We start from the raw sequence: 10,486 nt of genomic DNA on the forward strand, positions 1-10,486 counted from the left end.
TGAAGTTGTGCCATGCCCCTTCAGAGTCTGACCGTCTTGTTAGTGTAATTATCCCCGCCAAGTCACCTGTAACCAGCAGCCAGAGCTTGATGGGGTTAGTTAGCAGCTCAAGCAGAGTGAAGGGACAGAGCTCTCACATCGATTAACAGCAGTCAAGATCAAACTGGAATGTAATAATATTGCCTTCTTCCTGGGAGTCAGGCCCGTGCAAGGCGGGTCAGCATGTCCTACACCATTACTTCAAGGCTGGAAGCTGCAAGCCAGATCATTAATTTCCCTCCTCGCTTTGCGGAAAAGATCAACATTTTGGGGCTTGCAGCTGGGATTGGCTCACAGAGCACACAGCTTACAAAATTAAAGGAAGCAAATGGGCAGTATTTTGGACACTTCTCTGATGCCAGTAATAGCACAGTAGGATGCAGTAAGCATCAGTGAAGGCTGCTCATGTTTGGCTGCTGTGCTCACCTGTACTTTTGCATCAGGAGAAAGCAGCACAAGCGTCAGTATGTCAAGGAGCAAAGAGCTGGTGTTTCCATGAGTGTCCAAGCAGTTGGGTGGTGTAAAAGCCAGTTCTTCGCTGGCCGAGGAGGGAGGCAAGGATGCTTAGCATAGAATTACCAAGGGAATTTACTCTTTAATATTTTAGCGATGTGCATAGCAGTGCCCCAGCCTAATGCATGGGGGACCCCAATACGGAAGAAAGCAGGGTTTACAGATGTTACAGTACAGTTGTGTAGACCAATCCAATTACTTACGTGAAGGGGTGGGCTAATCAATTACTATTGCTCACATAATTGGTATGTACTTGTCCCGTGCAGGACCAGCACATGCTTGTCCCGTGCAGGTGGTGCAGACTTATGGTCAGTGGTGTGTTAATCTTCGTTGCTCTAAACCGATGTCCCACGCGGGCAGGGGGGGGTTCTCCTGGATTTGGGTCGGTTGCAGTTCTGGCTGTGGTTTCCTCCCCCTTCTTGGTGATCCTTCACATTTGCGCACAATTTCATAGAATCGTAGAATAGTTCGGGTTGGAAGGGACCTCTAAAGGTCATCTAGTCCAACCCCCCTGCCGCGGGCAGGGACATCTTCAACTAGATCAGGTTGCTCAGAGCCCCGTCCAACCTGACCTTGAATGTATTATTTATTCTAAAAAAGCATCATCTTCTGACGTACAGTACCCCTGTTGGTCCTGGTAACAGGGACGCCGGAAGGGGTGAGGCTGAGGTGAGTCCAGAGAAATCCAGGTGTCCAGTGAAGAGGCATCGTCAGTGAGAGAGCAGCTGGGACAAGTGGGCAGAGGCGAGGCGTCTGCGCTCACGTTCCTGTACAGCTGGGCGAGCTCTGCTGCAAAGGTCCACGGGGATGGGCTGGAGCTGTTGTTGAAAATCTCATTTTCTTGGGCAATCTCACCCTTTCTTGTTCCTTCTCCTGACTCTGCTTTGCCTTTATCATTAGCTCGATCGTCACTTTTCCAGGCAGAGTCAGTATCGGCTTGTCCCAGTGCTTCTTCATCTCTCTGGGTCCTTCTGGACAAAGGGGTTTCAGAAAAGACTACTCGTTGATAGCAATTAGGAGGCCAGTTAAAAAATGGTACAGCAGAAATCTCAGCAGAGTACTGCCAGCAGCTGCCTTGGCACTCCAGGATACTCTAACTGCAAATACTTCATTGCCAACTGCAGCAATAACTCACTCTGGGGAAAAGCCAACTCACGGGTCTCTCTTCCTCCGCCGTGAAATGACTATGCAAGACACCACTGTCCCAGGCAGCAGCACACCCAAGGCTGCTGCAGTCCCCGGGATATAGTACTTGCGCAGCTCTTCGTGATCAGCAGCCTCAGCCTTTTTCCCAGCATCCGCCCCTGGAGGAGGAGAAGAGGCAATGCCACACGTTACTGTGCTCTGCGCTACAGATAATCTCACAGGGTACTACTTCACATGCCCCGGAGAGTTTATTTGTCAGTGGTTGGTGCCTCTGGCTCTGGTGTCTTAGCACCTTAGAAGGATTGTTTAAACTTCTCGGGGAGAAGAGCCCGCATGCCAGTGAGCAGCTGCACCAGCGCTACCCCTGGCTGTTCCTCCGGGCTGCAGGCCAGGGCTGCGTGCTGGGGAGCTGCGGTTCATCCAAGGAGAGCACTGCAGGGACAGAGCAGAAATGCTCCTGTTCTCCCAAGCGGAAATCTCCCAAGCACTCCCCTCCAGGACGTCTCTGAGGCCGAAAGATGGGATCCAGCCCACGGGCTATTGCCTGGCTCCTGCGGTGCCGCTTGCTCGTCACCCCCAGCCCCGATGCACACGTTGGGGGAAGGCTGGCCCCGGGACAGCACGGCACAGGGCTGGGCTGTAGCCCTCAGATGGCCTCATTCCCAAAAGGGCAAAGTTCCCAGATTCCTAGGAACTGGGTGTGGTGGGAGGTGAGCAATCGCTAACCGCATCCAGAGAGGTCTACGACTGTCTCTCTGGCACGCTGCTGGCAATAACCTCCACACGCCAGAGACAACAGTCGTCCTCAGAGAGCAGCTCCTGGCTTCGCTGACAACACCTTCTCTGCACTAACACTTCCAGCTTTGGCTGCTGGCATGATGTGCAAGAGCGGGCTCCGGGGGAAGAGCCTGCAGGCACACAGTGATTCTGACTGGTGATACCGGGTGACCACGGGACAGCAATTACCTGGCGTGCCGGTTTCTTGCATTGCCTCTCTTTCTTCATCTGAGACTGGCACTGTGTGACTGCTTCCCTTCCGAAAGGCCTCCTTCTGCACGGTCTCACGGTCCGTCTCTTTAGAAAGAAAGCGGGACAGTTTAAGGAGAAGGAACCGTTCCTCAGCAGGAACACGATACCTTCAGGGGGCGATACTCTCCAAAGACAATAATAAAGCTTAAAAACAAAGCCTGGGTGCATCTAGTCCAAACAATGTGTCATTCATCGTGAAAAAATTAAGCACGTGACGCTTTCCACTTTACCAGTACAGACAGCAAAACCTGACCTGCTGGGAAACCAGGAAATTGCATGGGACCTTCCTGTTCACGTTACATGTAGTGCATTTTTGGCAAACTGCAAAATGATGCTAAATTACATCCTTCAAAGAGGATGGGAAAAAGCCGCAGCCAGTTCAGCTGGGGAAAGAGCCCTTCTGAGAAGCACATCCCACCCTGCCAACTCCATCACACAAGAAGGATTACAGACAGACACGGTGGACTGAACCCCAAGCTCTTGCAACCATCTTCCGGGCACTTTCACAAGCGGCAGTGAAGAGCCCACTGTCCCCCAAAACAAGAAGAAAACCACAGCCAAGTTTTCTGAAATGTAATTAGAAACGGGGAGCTAAACCACCCAAGACTGAGTTAACCAAACGAACCACCCAAGGCCAGCCTCAAGCTGGGTGTCCAGCTCCGGCCCGCCCCTGAGCCCGCGGTGTCACCGAGAGTCCACAGACATCAAGGACAGCAACGAGGCCGGACCAGGCTGTGAAGCCTGGGCTGCTCTGATCCCAGCCGGGGTATCAATCCCGCCTGCAGCGCAGGCAAAGCCTGCCGGTCCCAGCCACTGAAATCTGCCTGCGCAGGCTCTCCACTGCCCAAGGGCCCTCTCCCCTCCAGCGACTGGCAGCGTGCTGGCCCTCTCATGCCTCGTGAGCAATTAGCTCCTTCGCAAGTCCCTCACGCACTCCGGGAGCACCACCAAGAGTCATACTCGTGCCACCACAGCTATCAGTCTGCAGGCTGAAAGTCCATCACAAACAGAAATGCCTGCAGAATCAGCATCTGCACCCGATTTCCAACATTAGGAAAGGGCAGCCAAGATTTCTGGGGATGTCATTCCTGCCTTCAACTTGCCCAGCTGCAAGCCGGGCTGTGCACGAGCTGAACACAAACGCAGCACACGCCGGTTCCGGACACCTGGAGACCAGCGTCTGCACAAAGCAGCTCTGACCAGTAATGCTACCACTGGGGCAGCAGCTGCCCCTGGCACTCAGCTTGAACCACAACTGGTAGCAGACGCTGTGCTGGACCATCTCTGGGGCTCACCAGCCCACTCCAGTTGTGAAATCGAGTGGCACTGCAGCCAGGCTCCGACTCATCCCTTCCTGCTGCGTAGGCTACAGCACGTCCACAAACGCATCTGAAACTTCAGCTTCCAAAGTCGTACGGTTAACAGCGTGAAACGTACCAACCAGGGGCTGCTTTCTCCAAGTCTTTCAGGATTTCCTTTGGAACTTGAGATATCTTTTGGGAATACTTCCCTATAGGAGCTTTATACTTTCCTCTTCGAGGACATCAACAGAAAGTATGAGGGCAAATGTCACATGAACAAAATATTGAAAAGGAGTGCTTGTTCTGTGAAGTCAATAAAGACTGACTACTCGCTCTACTACTTGGCTGCCAGCTGGGATCCAGCCCGGGATCCAGCCAAGGAGCTGGAAAAGCCCTCCCTGTGGCCACATCTGCAACCAAACACCCATGAGAAGTTAACATCACATGTTCCGATCTACACCGTCATAACTGAATAGCGGAACATAGACGGGGGTCACGTAATGACATGGCACACACATGCAGGCGTGTGACATTCTCACACCTGCAGAGGCGCCTGCCTGACATTTGGGCTTTGAGCTGGCAGCTCTCAAAGGAAGTAGAAAGCCACGACGTGCCACTCAGGAGCATCTTGCAAACATTTACCAGGTGCCTGCCGTGGCCACTAACCAGGCACGGAGCTGTCGGGAGAAAGGACTCCCTGGAGCTCGCACCAGCTCTAAGCTCAACCCCAACATGCCTGCTGGCTTCGCAGTCAGCACTGGAAGCAGCACAGGGGCGGAGCAGCTGGCAAAGACAGCTTCACAAGGCAGAGCCCCCTGGGGCACATCACTGAGCCTGACCCTTTCCCTCTCTGCTCTTCTGCGTGCCCGAGCATCAGCCAAGAAAGTAGTAAGTTAAATTTCACGTGAACAGAAAATTAAAACGTAAGTGCTCATTCGTTCAAGGGACTTACCTGTGGGATCGCCCTGAGGCTCACGGACAGGCTCAAGTTGAGAAGTCAAGTAGCCGTTGTCTACAGGGCCAGCTCTAATCAAGCAGAGATGGAAGACGCTTCCATTGCGTGTTGTGATCTACCTCTTCCTTAGTGACCTGCTGTGACTGGAAGCGGGGCAGGCAACAACACGGGACCCAGATGCAGGCTGAGATTTCCAAAGCTCAGAGGGGCCTTGTGACCTCTTGGCTGGGACCTGGCAGCTTTCAAACTACTGTCTCCAGGCCACGTGCAACACCCCTCAAGGACCAGACGGACAAACACAGGGCCTCTCAGGGCCTTCTTACCAGGAGACCTCTCACCCACACAACAGGAAGCCCACACTACAGCGGGAGCATGGAGCACCAGAGGAAAAAATGATCATTCACCACTCTTGTAGAGAAGAGCCTGCTGGCCACTGGAAGGCTGAACTATCACAACAAAAGATTAACAAATAAGAAACCAAGTATTAACAAAGACAAAAGGCCAGTAACAAATGAAGACTGAATACTTACCTCCGGGATACCACCCGGGCTCAGGAACAGGATTCCACTGAGTGGCTTGATCAACAAGGACTGCAGGAACCAAACACACGTAATCAAACACAGGTGAGGAGAGTTTCCACTGCATGTTCTGATCTGCTTCTTCCTGAGTCACCTGCAGTGACTGGAAGGGGGTGAGGTAATGACATGGCACACATACCAAGGTGTTGGTTCCCACAGCTAAAAAGGAACATGGGTGACCTTTTCTCTGAGACCTAGCAGGTCTTCAGGCAAAGAAATATTCATGACTCATCTGGGCAACGCCCGCAAGGCACAAAAAGCTCTTGGAAGGCCTTAAGAGGATCTTAGGTAAAATTGCACATGAATAACCTATTGAAACATAAGTGTTTATTCCCTCAAGCAGACAGACATTGATAACTTACCTCTGGGACGCCCCCAAGGATCGCCTCCCCATAAGCAGGATCCAGCTGAGAAGCTCGATAAGCACTGCCAATGCCATCATCTGGAATCAAGCACAGATCAGAGAAGCTTCCATGCGCACAGAGGAAGCCCACGCTAAAGAACTGGAGGAAAAAGCAATTGTCTACGCTTCTCGTGGACAAGAGCCCGTGAAAGGCTGCACCAGTGCTACCCCTGCGTGTTCCTGTGGGCCAGGGACCTGCAGTTCGTCCAAGGGGAGCAGGGCTGCAGGACTAGAGCAGAAACGCTCCTGTTTTCCCGAGCAGACATCATCTGAGCACGCCGCTCCGGGACGTCCCCGAGGCTGAAAGCCACAGGGACTCAGTGCCCAGGTCTCTCACCCCGCACCACTGCTCCCGGCCCCCTCGCCTGCCCGGAAAACACCCCCAAAGTGGCCGCAGACCCTCCACACCTCCCCGCGGGGTGTCTGCCCCCCCTGCCCGCACCATGGTGCCTGCCTGGCTTGCCTGGCCCAGCCCGGCTCAGCTGCTCTCCCGGACCCAGCCCTAGCCCTGGCCCCACTGCCACCCCGCTGAGGTGCGGTGGGTGCCACGCCGCACTGCTTGGGGCTGGGTGCTGTCCCCCTGCCCGCCTACCTGCTCCCTGTGCTCGTCTCAGAGCAGCCTGGGTGTCCTGGGCTTGCAGGGCCACCAGGAGGAGGAAGAGGAGGAGGCGGGTGAGGACCACGGCCCCCCAACTCTCACACCGTGCTGCTGCTGCTGCGGCCACGGGCTCTGAGACCTCACGGCCCCGTTGGGCCACGCCTTACGCCAGGCCTCCGCAGCGAACACCCGTTGCCAGCAAATTACTGAATCTGCACACTCCTGCATTTCCTTGTTCCATACGAGCGTGGAAGGAGCAGAAGTGGAAGAGGGCCGGCCTATTTTGGGAGGCAGCACTGCGTATGAGAGTGCACAGGAACTCAGGTCTTACTTCCCAGAAGTCAATCCATACCAAAAGCTCCGTAGGAAGATTGCATAAAAAAGCCAATTGCAAGGGCCTCTACTTGCTACTGTTTTTCTCAGACAGCACTCTAGGAAGAAACTAGCTTTTCCTGCTAGTTTTGCTACAGCTTCGTTACCTTGAAAGATGAAACTTCTTACTTCTGCTACTCCCAAACAGCCTCGCAGCCCAGCAAAACCATACTGCAGGGAGGAAACCTTCACCATGCAAAGATGGGCACGCCACGGGAATACGTTACTCTCAAAGAACAGACTCTTTCAACCACTCTTCCTCTTGCTTACCAAAGTTCTGACACTGTTAGAAAACAACAACAACAACAAAGCGGGGTTCTCATTCACATTTTATTGAGCCCGTTATATCAGCCATTCAACGGTAGGTCCAACTCCAGCCCGAAGCCCAGAATAAGAAATGCCATCTTGAAGTTTCTGGAAGAAGGAAGGGCTTTGAAGCGGCAAGACCAGAGAACATTCATGAAGGCACTGTCGTGCAGGTACGCATCCCTGATCACAGACCAACTGCACCGTTACCTGAGTAAGTGATGTGCTCAGCTAACTTGCAGCCAGTGACGTCTGGAAAAGTAGCGCACGGTCTCTTGTTCATTAGCGCCGAGCACGTTGGTTGGAATTGGGTCTGCGAAGAAAACCATATGCAGTTAGTCTGGTTTATTCGAGTACATTAGGACAAGCCCAGTTCACGTTTACGAGGAATCACAGCAGGTCCCACCTGTCCCTGCAGACCCCAACACCACTCCTGTGCAGCATCCCGAGGAGCAGTAAGCGCAGAACAAGAAACCTTCCTTCAAAATAAGGCCCACAGCCTGCTCGAAATTTCAACAAGAGGCACAGAGCACCAGCTGAGAATAACCTCTGCTTTAACTATGCCGAGCTCCGCCGTCTCCATAAGGAGATCAGCTTCCAAATGAGCCCTAGCCCTAAAAACACACATCTTCCCTAGGGCAATGCAAGGTAAACACCAGAGCACAGGGACACCTGCTCATTCCGTTTAAGCTGATGGGGAGAAGGACAGAGGACTAGAAAGAGAAAAATAAGGCGAGAGAGGAGACAGGGGAGCCGAGAGAGAAAGACAGGTACAGGGAAAAGGCTAGAGAGATGGAGAAATCAAGAGAAATCGGGATGAGGAGCCCTGCAGAGAGATGGAGGAAGAAAAGGTACGGTCGGGGAGCAGGACAGAGGCATGGGGGGGCGGCGGGAAGGAGAAGCAGAAGGAAGGGGGGATAGAGAAAGACAGGGACAGGGAGTGGGGCATACAGGTGAAGAGTGACAAAGAAGGACAGAGAGCAGGACAAAGGGACTGAGAAATAAAGAGAGGGTCAGATTCGGACAAGGAGACCGAGAAGGGGGAAAAAAATGGCAATGGGCTGGAGCACAGAGATGGGCAGCAGAACAAAAGGAAAGAGAGACAGGGACAGGGGCAGGGAGCAGGACAAAGGGATGGAAGAGGGAAAAAAAATAGCGATGTGCTGCAGGACTGAGATGGCGGCATTAAAGAATTGACACGGGGAGCAGGCCAGAGTGACAGAGAGAGAAAAAAGGAACGGGGAGCAGGACAGCACTGGAAGAAAACAAACTGTGACGGGCAGCGGGACAGAGAGACGGCCGGGGCAGCTGCAGGGGGCGAGCGGGGCTGGGGCGGCTCTGGGAGTCGGGGAGCCCGGTGCCTGTGCCTGGGGGGGCGGCGGTCTGTCTCCGTCTCCTTCCCCGCCACAGTTCTCGGGTCACTCCCAGGGCTGCCCCGGCTGGGCCCGGCTCCAGCTGACCGGGAGCCCGTCGTACCGGGCAGTTTGGAGCCCCCCCACCATCCCCGGGCAGCCAGCGGGCAGCAGACATCCCCGCACCCGCACAAGGGCCTCGGTCACCTCACCGGTGGCCCCAGCCCTCACCTCAGCTGGGCCACTGCTGGAGCACAGACTGCACCTCCCGTCACCAACAGGGCTGCCGGGAAGCTGAGGCGGGGGGAATGACAGCTCCCGGCATGCCCCGGGACGGAACATGGTCGCCCGGCAGCCCCGTGCCCCAGGACTACAGCTCCCGGCATGCCCCGGGACGGAACATGGTCGCCCGGCAGCCCCGTGCCCCAGGACTACAGCTCCCGGCATGCCGCGGGGCACGCCTTCCTGCTGCCTGACCCTGCGGGGACACCGTCCCCCGGCTGGGCCCCGCCCCCCCGCAGGCCCCATGGCTGCCACCTCCGCGGGGCTGCCCAGGCCCTGGAGCCCTGGTGGAGCAGGGAGGAGGAGGAGAGAGGGACAGAGCGGCAGAGAGGGGTGGGGCAGGGCGGTGGGGTGCCCGGAGAGGGACGGGAGACGGACAGAGGGACAGGAGCAGGACAGAGGGACGGGAGCAGGACAGAGGGACGGGGAGAGCAGGGGGAGCTGGGCAGGGAGTGGAGAAAGGCAAACTACTGGTGAGGAGCGGGCAGAGGGATAGAGCGGGGAGGAGATGGAGGGGGAGGGGACAGGAGGGTGCAGGAGTAAAAGTAGTGGTAAGCAGCAGGAGAGGGGGACAGAGAAGAAGAAGGGCAGGAAGGAGGACAGAGGGACGGACTGTCACAGGCAGGGTGAGGGAGCGGGCCAGGGGTCAGAGAGAGGGAAAAGGCACGAGGAGAGCGGAGTGAGAGAGATGGGGCAGGGAGCAGGACAGAGGGGCAGAGGGGAGAGAGAAAGGGAGAGGCAGAGACAGAGAGCGGGACAGAGAGCAAGAGAAGGATGGGAAACAATCCAGAGAGACTGAGAAACAGAGGGATGTGGATGAGGACAAGGAGGCGGAGAAGGACAGAACAGCGATGGCCTCCAGGATGGAGACGGAGGAAGAGCAAAAGGCGATGGGGAGCAGGACGGAGGCCCAGAGGGGAGAATTCGCCAGTGAGCTCCTGCCCATCTCAGTGAGCACAGCGGCAGCTATGCCCGCAATTTTGAGGTCTGCCACAAACCTACAGGTGCCTCAGTGCGAAGCGCGGAAGGTAACCTCCGGATGCAAACCCTTCTCCTGCCCAAGCCCTTGGTAGGCAGCCAGAGGGGACGAGCCCGAGGAATTCTGCCACTAGAAGGAGTGCTGCCAGCTGGCCGGGAGGGAGGAGCGGATGTATGACCTGCCTGCGTGCTGTGTCCCCACATTGTTCCCCAGTGTCTGCGGCGCTGCTTATACACCGTAATTGTAGAGTTTTGCTGCAGACGCTGACTTGGGGGCAATGCTAGGCAGAAGGGCGTGTTGTTTCCAGTCCCCCGACGGGTTCAGACAAGGCAAAACCTTTGGCGATAGCTGTCCCAAGTCCCCTCGGCGTCTGGGGCTTTTCCTGTCACCCCCTGCCTTTTTATACAGGTTTCTCCTCCCCTTTAGCTGGGGAAAGATAGGGAGCAGCAGTCGCTGGCTGACCGTACGTGGGTGGTGAGGAACAAGAGCAACAGAGAGGGCCTCTGGTTTTAACGTGACCTAAAATCAGAAGCGTCTTCAATCACGAGTCCGCACCGGGACCTGCAAGAGAGCTGTAGCCATCACTGCTGGAGCAACAGTAGCCCTCCACAGCAACGAAAGACAGCGTCTCTT

At 55.4% G+C, this 10,486-nt stretch overlaps 1 long non-coding RNA gene across 1 annotated transcript; it reads right to left on the reverse strand.

Moving 5' to 3' along the window:
• Window positions 1–7,245: 7,245 nt before the first annotated feature.
• On the reverse strand, window positions 7,246–8,885 carry LOC143173290 (uncharacterized). The gene is made up of 3 exons (XR_012997520.1): window positions 8,824–8,885; window positions 7,451–7,553; window positions 7,246–7,348 (listed from the first exon to the last, which is right to left on the reverse strand). It is a non-coding gene; the product is annotated as an uncharacterized LOC143173290 (long non-coding RNA).
• Between the last annotated feature and the right edge of the window lie 1,601 nt (window positions 8,886–10,486).

Source organism: Aptenodytes patagonicus, unplaced genomic scaffold (genome assembly GCF_965638725.1).
Source record: "Aptenodytes patagonicus unplaced genomic scaffold, bAptPat1.pri.cur scaffold_43, whole genome shotgun sequence".
Taxonomy (NCBI): domain Eukaryota; kingdom Metazoa; phylum Chordata; class Aves; order Sphenisciformes; family Spheniscidae; genus Aptenodytes; species Aptenodytes patagonicus.